The 16999-nt window shown below is 43.0% G+C and overlaps 1 protein-coding gene across 1 annotated transcript in view; it reads left to right on the top strand.

Moving 5' to 3' along the window:
• bnip1a (BCL2 interacting protein 1a) overlaps positions 1 to 13465 on the top strand; it is a 47016-nt gene extending 33551 nt beyond the window's left edge. The window contains exon 7 of the mRNA XM_050041588.1: positions 13340 to 13465. The gene's annotated coding sequence lies outside the window, so the exon portion shown is untranslated. The remainder of the gene's footprint in view (positions 1 to 13339) is intronic.
• Positions 13466 to 16999: the final 3534 nt, after the last annotated feature.

The following is a 16999-nucleotide window of genomic DNA, read 5'->3' on the forward strand; positions in this document are numbered from 1 at the left end:
TTTATTGTTTCTTATATGTGACATTAAAGTAAATAAAAGCTTAGTTTCCACTGAGGGAAATGGTTTAAGCTTACAACAATAGACAGGAGGTCGGCGTTGCCGCAGTGTGTAGTTACATTTCAGGGGAGGTGCACGTCAGGCTACAGCGTAAGGTATGGCGTCAATTCGCCACAGATGTATAAATCCTGCACAACTAATATACAAATGATGGTTTTGTTGCTGAACAAGTCCTTTAATGACTCACATACTAACGTTTGCTGTTAATATGTCCACTATAAAGGGTCATTTCACCACACATATATATCATCTGATGTTGAAAATGTTTAAAAGTTTTTATTGAATGGATTTCAGTTTGAATGCTCTGGAGCTTTTTTTTTCCAGATGGTAAGATGACTGGAGGTCAAACTCTCCACCTTACTGGATTCCTGATGAATCAAAAGTAGCTTACATAGTTTAGAGTGGCTATGGCAACTATGGCTTATTACTGATCTACGAAGCATCACTAGGGTAATAGGAAGCATAATATTTTGAGAGCCATTCGTTAAAACTTTATTAGCTGCTATGGTTTCACATCCACACAATGATTAATGAGATTGAAATCACAAAATGCACGAGGGTAGAAAACTGTCTCTTTCATGTGTCTGTCAGCACGTCAGCTGCACCAACCTTCCAAATTCAATATTCCTCCAATATATTTCATCCTAGAAGTAATTAACCGTAACTCTGATAATAAAAATGGCATCTTGGCAAATCCCTGAATAGCCGGTGGCAGCTTATCTGCCACAACAGGAGCTACCTTGAGTAACCCTGTTTCAGCTTCTCTCTCTCCCTCTCTTTCCGCTTTCCCAACCTCTGTCTCTCGCGCTCTCTCTTATTCAGGCACATTTTCACAAGTATCCCTGCAGCTGCAAAAACACACACTCGCACATGCATGCACACACATTATTAAGCTAATTTGGAGCTGACATAGAGCCTTTTAAAGAGATTGTAGTTGCTCCCCAAGCTGAGGACGAGGTTCATCCCATGGAGATATTTTAATGAGGGAACACAGATCTACATAAGCTAGTAAGCAGGAGGGCGTTAAGACGTTACCTCAGTTCATCCCTCGTGTACCCTCTCATTTCTCAACCCATGTATCTCCCTGTCTCTCCCTGAGTCTTCGCCAAAGCTCAGCTGCTTTATGAGAGGTGGTCATTATTTTTGCTTTGCTTTCCTTACTCTTCCTCTATATCCTCATCCTGTGTTCCACCTTTTATCTCTTCAGAGCTGCAGCAGTGCTGGGGAAAGACAAACAGGCTTCTCTTCAATCCCAAAATAATCTCTGGAAAGACATATCACCTGATGAAAGTGATGATGGGGCAACGATATAGAAGTTTAAACTGTAGCATATGATCTTGTTTGAATGAAAAGAAAATAGTTATGACTGGAGGAAAGAAAGTGAGGGCTGGCTGGCTGTGGGTTGTTTAAGGCTTATCTTGACTCACCATCAACGGCTAGCTCAAGCACAAGCCGAACACACTGCCAGCCCAAACAGTGTTTGTTGAAGACATTTTTGTTTAAGTTTTGTTATTTGTTCAAAAAGAGTCCAAAAAGAAAAAAAAATCTGGATGTAGTTTACTGAAGTCAAGTCAGGTCAGGTTTATTTATTGAGCACATTTAACGGTGCAGTGTGTAGGATTTAGTGGCATCTAGCAGTGAGGTTGCAGAATGGAAACTTCTCCTGTGTGCCAAGTGTGTAGGAGAACTAGGGTGTCTTATGTGAAAATGCAAATGGCCCTATCTAGAGCCAGTGTTTGGTTTTCAGGTGATTATAAATAAATGAAAACATAGTTATGAGCATTATATACCATTTTTGCCAATAGATGACCCTAAAACCTACTCACTGGAACATTTAAGAACAACAAACGTTCATCACAGGCGTTAAACAAAACACAGGAATGATCAAATGAAAAATCATAAATAAGGGAATAGAAGTAAGTTAATAAAAACAAAGAATATCTTGATAAAATCATAACCAGTGTTGGGCAGTAACACGTTATTGTAAGGCAGTTCACAGCAGTGAAGTTTGTACCCCCTCTGTTCCCTTACAAATGTGTTCCTTGTTGCTAGATGTAGCGTGTTGATTGATCAGTTGACATAACAAGATTACATGAAGCAGGAGTCAGTTAGTAAAGGTTTAATCATGCTCACGGCTCATTGGATGGACAGCACTAGCTTGCTGTTCTGTGCCCGAGCTTGAGACTGCAGCCCATCAAAGTTGCCTACACTGATGTAAATGGCTGTATGTTCAGTACTCACCTGCCGAAGTTATGTAAAGTGCAGAAAAGATTCCTTGTCGTGTGAAGGGATTTCCACCCACGCACATCCAGACGTAGTAGCCTAGCTTATTTCGGAAGCTGGAAGCACGACAATATGTAGTGTAACTAATTACTAATAAAATTATGGTAATAATATTACAGTTCCCCCAAAACCAAACATCCATCCATCCATTTTGTAACTGCTTATCCTCATGAGGGTCGCGGGGGGGCTGGAGCCTAGGTCGCCAGACTATCACAGGGCTAACACATAGAGACAGACAACCTTTCACACTCACTTTCACACCTACGGCCAATTTAGAGTCACTACTTAACCTATCCCCAATCTGCATGTCTTTGGACTGTGGGAGGAAGCCGGAGTACCCGGAGAAAACCCATGCTGACACGGGGAGAACATGCAAACTCCACACAGAAGGGCTCCCTCCTGGGATCGAACCAAGAACCCTCTCGTTGTAAGGTGGTGGAAAGATGACAAGAACACTGTTTCTGCAGGTAGTCGGACTAAAACTCTTTCCACTGCAAAAAACACATCCCCAAACATCCAGTCTGAAACACCTACTACAACTAATCGCACAACAACGTGAAGCTCCAGGAAATACACCACCAAAGTTTAGCCGAGTGAGTGGAATACAGAGCAGTGATTGGTCACTGGATCTCAGGGGTCGGGAGATGAAGTAGGAGATGAGCAGTTCAGAGATGTAACCTGGCGCCAGCCCATGCAGTGCAATTCATAAAGAATCTTAAAATCAATTCTGTACGTCACTGGTAAAAAATAAAGAGAGGCCAGCACAGGGGGGATATGGGCTCTCCTCCTGGTACCAGTAAGGAGTCTTTCTGCTGCATTTTGAATAAGCTGCAGGTGAGATAAGGCTGACTGACTGATTCCAGCATAGCAAGAATTACAGTAAAATAAAGGCGTGGAAAATCTTTAACAGTCAGTAATAAGTTTAATTTTTCAATTGATCCAAGGTGGTGGAAGCCAGTGCTGACAACTGAGTTGATTTGTTTCAACCAGAATCAAAGACAACACCAGGACTTTTTGCGTGAGGCTTTACGCTCAGTAACAGAGCATCAAGGGCACCGATTGTTGTTGCAGAGTTGTCTGTGAGGCTGAAGATTAGGACCTCAGTTTTATTCTTGTTTATCTGGGGAAAGCTTTTTGCAATTCAGGATTTTACGTCCTCGGTGCAGTTTAAAAGGGAGTTAACATTTCATGGATCACAAGGTTTCAGTGGGAGACTTAACAGTTTGAAGCAAAAGGTAAGCAGCAAACAGGTGTTGATTCTCTGTCACTCCAACAGTAGCTCAACAAAGTCGATCCTCAGTGCTGCTGTGCATTAGCGCTTCATACACCTGGGACTCTAAGTTCATTTGTAAGCCCCCGCCCACTACCAGTCAGCCAAGAAAGAAAGAAAGTGATCATGTGAGCCTAATACTCAACCTTGCACAATAGTGTGTAAATACCTCCTAAGTAGAGGTATGTAGGCTGCCTGCTCTTTAACTATAATTTCTCACATTCTATTTTTACACGTGAAGATGAGACACGTGGGTGTGATGGCCTTGATGTTTTTGGAAAGCTAGCTAAGCTTGGCACAAAGAATGAAAACAGAGATTAACAGCTGGCCTGGCTCTGTTCAGAGTTAACAAAATGGGCCTACCATCACCAAGTAACATGCTACATTTTGTTTCTCTTTGTTCCTCCTCTCCAGACACATTTCTAAAGCCCCTTTTCCACTGCACAAAAAACACCCACTAACATCTGGCTTTTGTAATGGGAAAGGTTACAGTCAGCATTCACAGTCAGGTCAAATGACTCTGCAGTAGTCACAGGTATTTATCGGCTCTGGCTCTGATCGGCAGTGATGGAAATACAGCACCCGGGTGAACGTGCTAATTTTAGCCCCACAAAGTACCTTCTGCCATGCCTAAGCAGCGCTAAAACGTTCCAAATTAGTCTGCACTGAGTCTGAAATATAGACTGAATAAAGAAGGGGTATATAAAAGGAAGTAGTCTCCATATACAGACTCTACATTAAGTGAATGTAGAGTCTGTAGGCAAACCCCGGAGATCTTGCCTCCATGGTTTCCGGTTATAGGCTGTTTGTAGTCTGCGTGATATTGACTAATCACGTTTGAGCCGGCTGCAGTTGTTGCCAGTTTAAACGGTCCGTGCGGTGAACTAACGAGGCGGAACATAATTGGCGTCACTGCAAACTCTGAATCCATCGCAATGGTTCAGCATATTTACTTATATACAAACGGAAGTCGGAAACGGAAATTCGCCTCCTCCGCCCAAATCAAACCGGAATGCCAAAAAATCGGGGGTCTGCCCCCAGAGGCTGTATCGCTGTCTGCCGGAAGTCAGACGCCGAATACAGCCGATGGGTTCCGAGAATGAAAAGGAAGTACCCATTGAACCATTTTCACTGGCCTCTGTGCTGCTTTCTACTGTTTACTAACCTGTTTTCCGGCCTGTCTGTGACATTGAACATGACCAGCATTTCACAGGCTTTTTTTTCTTGGGAGTGTTGCGACCTTGAATGCCTGATTTCACAGCAGCTTTTCTAAAAACTTGCGATGCATGCTGCAATGTTTTCCAGTCTTTTATGCAATAAAGTTGTTGGAGCATGTGAAAATTGCAGAAATAGATGTGATGCCATGTCAGATACAGACTTTGTCATTATGAGCTCAGTTTTTCCAACAGAACACTCCTTGCTAGTTGCTTGACCTGACTTTTAAGCCCTTTGTTAGCCTAACCTGAACTTCAACCTGGACCTGTATGTGCCTGACCTTCTGCCTGCTTCATGAACCTATGACTCCCTTCCTAGCACTTTTTGGATTTGTTTGCCTGTTTGGACTGCCTTCCCAGTTCCAACCATTGCATGGTTATGATCCATAAGCGCTTGTCCGCATCTGTTTGATTAATGAAGCCCTGAACCGATCAGTCTGCATATGGATCCTATCCCTGTTTCCCTGCTTACTCCAGCCGTGATTGTTTGATCTGTACAAAATACAGAGTGTAAATCGACAAGTTGCAATCTTATGGGGCTTATGTGCTGGATTTCTTTTTGGCTGGATACAGTCACTTACTAGAGTCTCAGCTGGATCCTTGGCTCCAAAGTCATGGCTCCAAGAAAATACTTAGAAAATACTTAGAAATAGTCTGTCTTTATGTTAAAGCCAACCTTTTCCTGGCTTTAGCTTCATATTTAGCATGAGAGCAGTATCAATCTTCTCATTGAACTCTCAGTTAGAAAGCAAACAAGCCAATTTTGCAAAGTACCAAACTGTTCCTTTAATACCTTTAGAAATGTTTCATCTACATTCATCTCAAGACCTGGAGCTAACTGTCCATCTGCCGTTGGTTTCCACTGACCCCAACAGTAATAAGAGAACTGAACAAAGAAAAGGCAACAGGAGGAGACAAAGGAAGCTGTCAGTACTATCTGATGTGACCCGAGAGCTCAGATTCAGGTATGAAGAGATGAATGGAGTGAGGTAATCTTGGACCTCAGTGAGTAACAAACAGAAAAGGAGTGAGCGCATTCAAGGACTGTCCCCCAACTGAACTTTAGTTGATCAATTAACTCCATTATGTTAATCTGGGATGCACTCCATGTTCCCTGTGGCTCTCAGTCCACCCAGGAACCCGGGGACGAGCCAAGACACAGAGGACAGGGAGACGAGTTCATTTCCCGCCGAACGGTGAATGAGGTCATCAAATGAGGAGCCCGGGGGCCATCCATTCTCCTACAAGGTCACCTCAGGGTCTGCAGCAGCCTGGAAATACAGCACATGTCCTGTGAGTGACCACTTTGATGTCTTTAAAGAAGGCACGCTCAGATGAAGATTTATCAGAGTCTGTCCAGTGTATTTTTTATTTGTGTTTTCATTTGCCAGAGCTTTAATGGGGCCCAGATTCTTTTGTACAAGATACCATTTAAACCTGATGAACTTGGGGGCAGATTCAAACATGCACGCACTCTTACATGTACACCCAAACCCGAGCAGTCACACGAAAGAGCTACAAAAAAAACAACAGACGCATCCTTAGTTCCACCACACCCAGGTGAGTGGTAACATCTGCAGCTTTTAAGAGGAACAAAGCAACACGAAGCAGTTTTTTGTGTCGGCCAGAGATGTTGTGACTGCGCTCAAGCATGCATCCCAAAGGTGATTCATGACAGTTTAGGACCCAGGCTCCATTGCTTTGAGCTGACGCACCAAATCAAGACCACTTCAATGACCCAGAGAAGCAGCCGTGACTAAAAATAAAGAGGCAGAAAGGACAAGAATAGCCTCGGCATGAGAGGAAGGAGTGAATTACTGCCGCGATAAGCCATGATTCCTACACATGCAGTTGGATCACGATGTGGCGGGGGCATGCAAATTGGTACCAGCTGTGTGGCCTTGGAGTATGCCGTTGCGGACAGGAGACAGGGTCCAACTATGCGGATTAATCATTTACTCATATAACACAGCCACGTTGGAAACCTCAGGCACTCACTGCATTTATCTCCATTCATGTGTGGTGGCACTCATGCTTGGCTTTGTGTGTGCGTGCGTGTGGCTCTGAAAACAATGCCGACCTCAGTGCCCACCACCTAGTCCATTATGGTTGCATATCATATCAGCACTCCGAATCATGAGCAGCACAATGGTTAAAAGACACCCTTCTCCTCCTCCTCCTCTTTCCCTTGTGCAGTTCAACATCCCATCACCCACTACAATGCTCTCTACCGAAAGTCCAAAAAGTCTTGGTGTCAAACTGTTTCCAAGTTTTCGTGGAAACCATTTGGCCCACATTTTGGTTTTAAATGCATTCCTAGGATTTAGCACCCAGTTTTCTAGGAACAGCATATTCTGGGAACACTCCACTATACAGTATTTCAGAGAACTATATTTCACTGAAAATTTGATTTAGGAAAGTGTGATTTTTTAAAGTGGAGCCAGTGGGAGATGCAGCCAACAAATAAAGTTTATTGCCATGAGAAACCCAGACCTTCAAGGAAAGATGTCGGTGTTGTCTAGCCACAGCGTTGGTGCTGAGATGTCAGTAAAGTCGTCGCTGACACAGTGCTAAGGGGAATACATCCACGCTGAACGCTACAAACGCGCAACACCTACTCTTATAATAAACTTCTGAGTTCACATACATAGAATCACACACCTCATTTTACAGATGGGGGTTAAACACTCAGCATCATGATGACAGAATTTTAACGGCCGCACACGCATACACAAAAATCATTGCCTCTTTGAGTTGGTGGTTTACAGGACAAGACCCCCATGTGTTACTCAGCGAAGCCTCTGTTTATGGTGCTGTTTTTACAGGTCTATAAAATATTAGTCTGAACCACTCTGCTCTTGTGTGTGTGGAAAAGCCACATCTGAAGCCTGCTGGTTTGTCATGAGTGGCTGTGGGGAATAAGAGTTAATGCCGTGGCTTGGGACCTTTCCTATAACAACACAGACTCCTTCAAGGGTCCCAACATGACAGCCAAGACCACTGCTCGGGCCTCGCTTGCTGTATGTACTTCAAACATCAAACGAGCTACAGGGGACCTGTGCTGTGTTTACTGACCGACCTGTCTGGCCTGTTGCCAAGAGCAGCTCTCAGACATAAGTCGTTCCTCTGACATCACCGCGCAAGGGGATGGTAGGCAGACCAATGTGGAGCTACAAGAAACTATCTCAGACCAAAGCAGTTATGCATTCATGAGTATCTAGTGTCTAGAGAGGCAGGATATCCAAAGAGAGAAGTTTGGTGAAACTGGCCTCAGCCCCTTTCACACATGCACTGAAAACCTGAAACTATCTTGACATTAACTGGAGGAGCTGTATGTGAGAACGCAAATGTCTGAATCAGTAAGATCGGACATTTAACGGACTCCAGCCTCCTAGTAGAAAGTCCGTGTACAGTCCGATTGAGCCTATGTGTGAATAGAGAAGTCAAAGCGAGAAGGTGAGCGTGTTGATGACGTTTCTATCATGCAGCTTGGACGAAATTGCAAGAAAACAAACATCCAAGAGTGAAGAATAAGAGTAATTTACACAAAGACGGCAACGGAAAAGTCTACCTGGACAGAAGACATGATTCGGGAACTTCTGACGGTAAGGGCCGAGGCCAGTATCGTCAGACAAATTCAAGGAACGACAAGGGGGTGATCGCGATGTAATCTGCATCGTGTCTTGTCTCCTGCCACCCCTCACCTAAACCATACTGAGTATTTCCAGTGATTGAGAAGACGTTTGATATAGACAATCTTGATCTTGTGTATAATTTTCTTTTGCACCGTATCAGATTTACAAGATTTCTTAGCTCTTGGCGAAATGGATTGTAATACCCTCAAAATCAGGCAATGCCACTAAAGCCCCGTTTCCACCAAACATTTTCAGTATGGTACCTTTGGAACCAAAAGTACCCTTCAGACATGGTACCTAGACCCTAGCGTTATCTTTAATTGTGGGCGGGGTTATCGTCACTCACTGCTCCGACCAACACTCACTGTGTTTCCTCATTATCGGTGACACAGAGGAAAGTCTGCACTCCGTTTATTGTCCACAGAATGAGACTGCACGCCAACATTTTCAGAACAAAATAGCTCAAAACAGGCTGCAGTGAGAGTCTCTCTCCATGGGACATTTAAAAATAGTGGGTTTGTGCATTCAGTCCTTCTCAGGCAAGCTCAGGGGTTTATTGTTGCATTGGCCCAACACTATCCCGGCAGTCGGCACAGTGAATTAAGTTATTTTTTCTCAGACTCCGGCTGCTGCAAGAGGCAGCAAAACATCCTTTCATTGCATAGTTACAGTTTACTAATAAAACTTTCCACGATATGAGCAGTGGTTACATTAACTTCAAAACCAGCCACAACTCGGCCCTGAGTGACCGTCCACTATTGACCAATCAACAGACTGCAGTGTTCACAGATCCACCTTTTAGTACCAGATCTGTGTGCTAGGTACCCCAACAGAGGGGGGACCAAAAATGGTAACGGTTAGGAACGGTTCCATTGGTACCATCAACAACTTTTCGCAGTGAAAACGGAAAAAAGGCATACCGAACTGAACTGGACCGTACCATACTGCTCGGTGGAAACAGGGCTTAAAGCTACTCCCTCTTGAGACCAGGAAGACTGTTCCTTTATCAAACAAATAGAAAGTAAGTAAAGCACAAGTCACTGTTCATCCACATTCATTTATTCATCATTCTCTGCAGTGAAATCAGTTCAAACACAAACTTTTTTTTATCAATTTCTTCTAGTCACAGAGCACAAACAGAAAACTCACAAGCCCATGTATAAGCACTTGACAGATTTCCATTAGCAAAGCCAAGAGCTCTGCTCAAATAGTGGAGGTGAACCCAGCTTACACCATGACAGGTACACTTAAAACCGACAGCGAAGACAAACTCAACCTCGCAGATTTTCTTATTTGTTTTCCTTGGATTGAGCAAGGCTAACTATACAAACCAAAAATGCAAAAAGGATTTTGTTTTTCTAATGAAAAGCATTCACACACAGCCCCCACTGCCCCCCACCCCCACTCTCTGTTGGCAAACAGACACAACTAATGCACCAAATTCTTTGCACATCATTACAAGGAGAATGTTTGGAATCTAACATACACACAACACATAAACAGACCGAGTTATATTTGTATATTCAATGAATAACTGCGTCTCAGAAAAATGTAAATAACTTACAAAGACAAACTGAATCTGTAGAGGAGATATAAACCATGAGAAAATAAGAAAAAGAGACAGAGTGAAAGAGAGAGAAGAAGAAGTGGACAATAAGGTATTATGATGGAAGATGGCCTGGGGCATAGAATCTGGTGTACACACCATATGCACCACTTTGTGTACTGCATGCATGCATTTACCAGACACACACACACACAGAGTACAAAGTGCATCCCATCCACCAACCCAGCAGGAGGAATGCGGGTCCAGTAAATATCTAAAAGGGGAGAGTTGACAGATGGCAGTCCTGAACACAATAATTACCACATACTTCCCACCACTGTGCATGTCTGCTACATCCTCAGCTCCTCAGGCCAACTCCCTCTAACCCAAACCAACGGCGCAAAGAGCCCACACAGCAACTTCATCCAGCTTAGGTCTCACAAAGAAGCCTGGCTTTGGGTTAGCAGCTGAATCTAACCCACAACACATATAGGCTGGCGAGCTGTTAACCAGAAGCATTAGCCCACAGACATATAGTAGGTTTAAGCTAACTCGAATCATGTGATACCGCAGTCTAGATCGGCTCCAACCACAGAAGCTTATAACCACAGAGGCACCGGAGGAGCCATTGTCTGCCTCTCTCACCAAACCTACCGTGACAGACTCCACTAAGACCATGTTTAGACCCTGGGGCTGCTTCTCACACCATAAACGCTCAACTTCAATTCACTAGCTGTCTGCAGCTCCCATCCAACCCACAGGTATGACTACGCACGCTGGGATGGCCAAGACAGCGTAATCAGCAGATTGGGGGTTGGAATCCGCAACCATGAAGATGAGTGGCGCCCACCATCGCAATGTCATGAAAACTAAGCTGCACCTCGCTGCGCTGAGGCTCCCTGGACCTTAAAAATGTCTCGCTCTGCCATGTGGTCTCCCTTGATAGGGAGTTCAGAGCCAAACAAGAGGTTCACACACTGGAGGAAGACATCAACATTGCAACAAGTACTTACGGGTCCAGTTTATTTCAACTTGTTGCACAAGAGCAGCAGAGCTTCAAATGTTTACACCAGAGTCTCAACCTTGGGGTCGAGATGCTATTTGTGGTTGCTTAATATGCAAACAGGGTCACAGGAGATTTGACAAACTAGTACATGAATGTCAGATATATTTAGATTGAAAATAAGGAGATTTAAATATATTGAAATGTCTATGTGTTTCATTTAGAGCTTCCTCTATACTCCTGAAAAACAAAATTACAGCGTACAGAATTTAGGGACATAAAATCTGTGTCAAAATGGTTAAGAAATCCATCAACTTCAGACAAAACAAAAACTTACATTTTTGCCTTGAGATCAAACAAACCACACAGAGAACGGATTCATTACACGACTCAATAAAATGTGCCCAGAGGCAATGGATAAGTAAGGGTTTAAGGGATGGATCAGGGATTGTGAGCCGGATAAAAGTGTGTTCTGTGTGTGCTCAAATGACTGAGGGCAGCCTGCTCCCTCTCTCTCACTGTGATCTTTCAGCACAAGGTAATGATGAAGGATGAACCGGCCTTCCAGGGTTCACTGAGTTGATCTACAAGCACCCCACTGACCCCCCTCTGTGCACTCAGCTCTGATGCTTGGCCATGCAAGGAATGTTCACACATACGGATACAAACACAAACACTCAGGCATGGCCTGAAAACTGGTAGCAGGTTATCTAACATTCCTGACCTGGAAGACATTGGCTAAATTTGGAGACTGGTCCTCTCAATACTACAGCACTGGTTGTTTGTTCAAATGCCTTAAATGACCTATGTTTATGATTTTCTGAGAAGGACCTCGTGTGGCCGTGCGAATTATGACTGTTGTTTGTCAGAAGCAAAGGTGGAAGCAGCGTGATGTTGTTAAAGTACCGCAAAAGCTCTTAGGGAAGAGGTCTGAATGGATGGTTGGGTGACATCAGCAACTGCTGTTTGCATCCCCTTTTACTACCAGCTGTCAGCGTTGTTTTTCCTCCCTTAAATCTAACCACATAGTTTTTTTTAAACCTAAACCACAATATGTTTCTACCCTTAACCAAGAAGTTTTTATCCATACTAGTGGCTCTAAAGATTAACATGTCAGTCCACTTTGTCCCAGAAATAAACATCACGTGAAATACAGGATGGATTGTTATAATTTTTGTACAGACATTTATGGTCCCCAAAGGATGAAGCCTTCTGACTTTGGTGATCCTTATTAGTTATTTAAAAAAGAATCAAGGGGTTTTCTACAGGTTCGAGAAGTGGAGGCCAATGCATAGGTGTCTTAAAACTGCATTGTTTCTAACGACCAGTGGGGGGTGACTCCACTGGATGCAAAAAGAAGTCAGATTGTGAACAAGTCTATGAAAAATTGACCCTACTTCTCATTTGATTTATGACCTCAGAATACATTTTTCTAAGAGGTTTGTGGTCTCAAGTTTCAAGTCTTTGGAGCAAAATGGACATAAAGCAGAGTATCTAAGGCATAGCTACCTTGTGATTGACACAAGGTTTGCTGCTAACATGGCATTGTCAGCAGGTTCTCAGTCAGATCCACCCTCTCGTCCCCCCATCTATCTATCTATCTATCTATGAGGATGGCAGTTGTAGTTTTACAATGTCTTGACAACTACTGGATGGATTGCCATGAAATTTTGTAAAGGCATTCAGGGGCTAATGGCAATCTACTGTTTACTTTGTGTTTAGTGCTAATTAGCAAATATTAGCATGCTAACACACTAAACCAAGAGGGTAAACATGCTGAACATCAGCATGCTAGTTTTGGCATTATGAGCATGCTAATGTTAGCATTTAAAGCACTGCTAAACTCACTCTCCCACAGCTGCTCTCATGGGTGTAGCTGCTTAGCCTTGTTTCAATCCAATCCATGATCTTCCTCGAAACCTTAACAAGTTAAAGGAACCAAATCCAAACCTTAACCACAGAGGTGTCAGATCAGAAATGGAGATGTGAATCATTTTTGTGACTACCATATGTAGTTTCTGTCCGGAAAGCAGCAACAAAGATGCCAATAGGGGCAGAGGATCAGAAAACACCCATGGTGTTTGGAATTGCTTTGTATAACACAGGAATAAAGTCAGCCAACACCTCTGATGCAGACTAATATAGCATTGGCTCACAATGATTAGTAGCACTTTTTCTTGTGAGCCCCCTCAGAGCTTTTATATGAAGTTCATGGTGTTTATCCAACTGCTTCTGTGTGTTTTTGGTCCAGCATCTCTAGATTTTGATTTTTCCCTTTCTCCTTCTTCTGCTTGTATGTTTACCCCGTCTGTTTCTTTCTCTTTCTCTCAGTTGAAGGGCAGCGGAGAGGGGAGAGAAAGTGAGTAAGAGCGAGCCTTCCAACCCCATAAGACTGAACTCAATCAGCCATGCATCAACCACAAGCATTGGTAACCACACTCTCAAATGCTTATGTCAGATGTTATAAAGTGCCCATGTGGGCCTTATGAAGGACCCCTGTGTGCCATCTCTAATAAAGGGCCCTTCTGTCCCCACAGCGACTCACACAGTGGTCTGGCCAGGGGCTCGATCCTAAAAATAAAGAAACATACATATGCATTTTAGGAATTGGTATATTTGTGTCATAGAGAATTCATGCACACTCACTGATGCTCACACCAGGGATTTATTTAGGAGAGAAATTAAAAAAGAAAAAAGAGAGGGCACTTCATGGTTTTTAATTAAAACGATTCATTACAGTTTTACAGTCTGACAGCAGCACTAAAATAGGCAGTCTACTGACCCTATTTTTTTCAGACGGCATTGGGATGAGGTTGGGAACATGTTGGTCAGCAATGCTGTTTACAGAACCGCCAAGCACATAAATTCATCTTCACTCCCTGTGAGTTGACATATTGTCAAAATAGTAGCACTTAATCAGTGAGATTTCCCCAAGGAACAAAATGTACAGAGCAAACAGAAACACCAGCACTCAGTTCATACCTCCCACGACTCACACCAGAGAATTTGTGTCCCAAAGCACTTCTGGCACATGAAATGAAGAGGCTGTACGTAAAGCCAGGCTGACAACCCAGTTAACCAGCCCGATACTGCTTGATGTGGATGGCAAATGTGGGAACAAGAGGCTTGATGGCTAGAAAGTAAGTTTTTTAAGGAATCTGAATATTTTTTCCTGCATAAAGCCACTATTAGCAATACTTTTTGGTAACAGTGGATAACAAGACTTCTCGTATGTGAACGTGATCGTTCATAGTGATGAATCCACGACAATTATCACCTTCCTCTGTGACTCCCTTCATCTCTGGAGAGCATTTTAACCTCTTTCAGCTCATTGTTTTGGTTTTCTAGCCCCAACTTACACTCTCTCTCACTGCACAGGTGCAGCTGTTATTAGCAAAAAAGCTCTAAAAACAGAGTGCGCACTGACAGACTGCCTGCTTGACAGACTAGGTGGTGAACAAAGTGGAGCATTTAGACACTAATGAGCCAGATCCTTCCCTGAAGAATTGATAGAGGCCAGAAACAAAGTTTAAAGGAGAGTGAATTTTGGACTTGTACTTGCTACACCTCTTTCTAAAGCGGGATTTGTAGGCCTACCCTACGCCATAGCCCACGCCATTGTGACCAAATACTTGTACGGTGGTGTGTCTGTGTCACTCTGCAGTTACACCTCCAAAACATTAGTCGGTGGCGGAGGTTTCTGTGAAGTGCTGTAAAGTTTAGTTGATTCAAATCACACACAAGACTTAAAATGCTATTTTGTGGAGGCTTTATTATCTACACAATTTATTGTTTCTTATCTGTGAAATACAAGTAAATAAAAGCTTTGTTTCCACTGAGGGAAATGGTTTCAGCTTACAAAAATAGACAGGAGATATGCGACGCTGCGCCATGTCGTTACATTTGTGGGGAGGTACATGTCAGGTTAGTAGCTACCGTGTCAGTTCAACGCAGAAGTATAAATTCCGCCTAACTCGGTGCAATGCGAATAAGCAAATGAGTGAGCGTCAGATTGTTTCAGTTTTTCCCAATGAAGATTTTCTAAGCTGCCTGTTGTCAGCAGACAGGCTAAGTGACCTCTCACCCTGTATATATCTGGACAATTTTTCGCACTCCATTCACCAGAGTTTGCTCGCTTCCTGAACATTAGAAAGAGGTGTTAAGGTGACCAGAAACACAATTCCATATAAATGCTAATGTTTCTGCTAATGCTGGATGTGCAGAGAACCAACTGTATGCTGACAAGTCCGCCCTACAAGTTAACAGGTAGTAATATGTATAAAATTGTGTTCAGAGCTTGTTTCTGCTGCCCCCAAGTGGCCAAAATTATTCAAATATTTTTGCAGCTTTAATTTCTAGTAAAAAAAAAAGAAAAAAGGGTGTTTTTTAATTATAAGACATACAGTGTGCACTATATGACAGCTGAGATTAGCCTTGTTTAGCTCAATAGCTTAAAGCGTTTATAAAGTATAGTTTGTTCATTCTGGTAGAAATATATTGAAATTGTCATCTCTATCAGTTTCATCCGCCCAGTGCCAGGGTGGATGGATACAAATGTTTAGACAAAAAAAAAGTTTCCAGCTATCATGAGTTATGATTTTGCAGGGTGTAAGCTTGTGTAAGTTTATTAAAGAAATGGCTGTTAAGATAATATGCAGCATTAAACCCTCATGTAGGGAGATTCTATACTTCCTCACCTTTAAAAAGACCTGTTACTTGATCCCAAAGACCTCCAGGAACTTGGCCAAGTTGAGGTATGCTCGCCATACCTTTTGAAATGCCTGCAGACAGAAAGGCAAAGAGCAAAGACTGAACTCTCAGCTTTAAGCCATTCTCTTTCACACACACTACCTTTTCCTTCCTTTGCCCTCTTATCTTCCTCTTTTTGCTCCAAGGCTCTTCATCCATTTCCCCGTCACTTTCCGTCTTTCGTCTGCGATGATGCTCGCAGAGGGGTAATTGGAATGTGTGCACGTGTTCGTGCGTGCATGTGTTCACGCAAGTGTGTGTTTGTAATGGGTGTTGGGGTGATAGGGTGGGGGGGTGTTGGGCCTCTGCTCTCTGCGGATGTCATAATTAGGAACTGGAATTCTGGGAATTCCTGGGAAGGTTGGACGGTCCTAGGACTTTTCATCTTCTGCAGCAGCCCAGCCCCCCCCTCAGCCGCTGGCCTTACGGAAAAATACAACATGTTCCAACACACACCATCACAGCAATCAATTACCCCTAACTGTAGAACACACATCGTAAACAACAAATATCCCAAAACATCCTACAATTGTAACCTCATGGCACTGAGGTTCACAAGCATCTGTGACATGTTGGTTTGATCTGGACCCAACCACTAATTCATGGGCTGGCTAATTAACCTCAACTATTCTAAATACAGTATATCATGTGCTTTATTTATACCACTATCAGAAAATAGTTCCTTCCAGACAAGGAAAATAAAATGCTAAATGTACTTCTCATCAGTACAATAAAAAACGCTTCATTCTTTACAAACAGGTAGTCTTATATAAGGCTGTAATATTATCACCAAAAGAGTCCAATGGTATTTTCTGTAGACACAGGCGCCAGTATAGAAACAATGCTCTCCAATCATGTGTCATGTCAAATAACACTTTTCTAATGAGCTACCTAAAAGGCTTATTATTGCTCACTAATGCATAGTTTTACAGGGTCCAACATGTGTCTGAGGAGCACTGGATAATCACAGACACAAATAAGAGTTTGGATATTTCTCTCTCAGAATCCGACTTCTTATAACTCACACCCACCCACACGAAACTAAGTTGACCAGTTGGTGAAATGGAAATCAAATATTGTTATTTTTAGCTTCTTTTTTTAGCAGCTGGTTCGCAGTTTCAAAGTGCATGATGCAACCCAAAACAAGTGTTACATTTGGCTGCGATCACCCAAACATTTCACACAGCCTCATTCACCATCCCACTACAGCTCCTCACCTGCAAGCGGTCAACAGTATCATGG

This window comes from Epinephelus moara, chromosome 4 (genome assembly GCF_006386435.1).
Source record: "Epinephelus moara isolate mb chromosome 4, YSFRI_EMoa_1.0, whole genome shotgun sequence".
NCBI lineage: Eukaryota > Metazoa > Chordata > Actinopteri > Perciformes > Serranidae > Epinephelus > Epinephelus moara.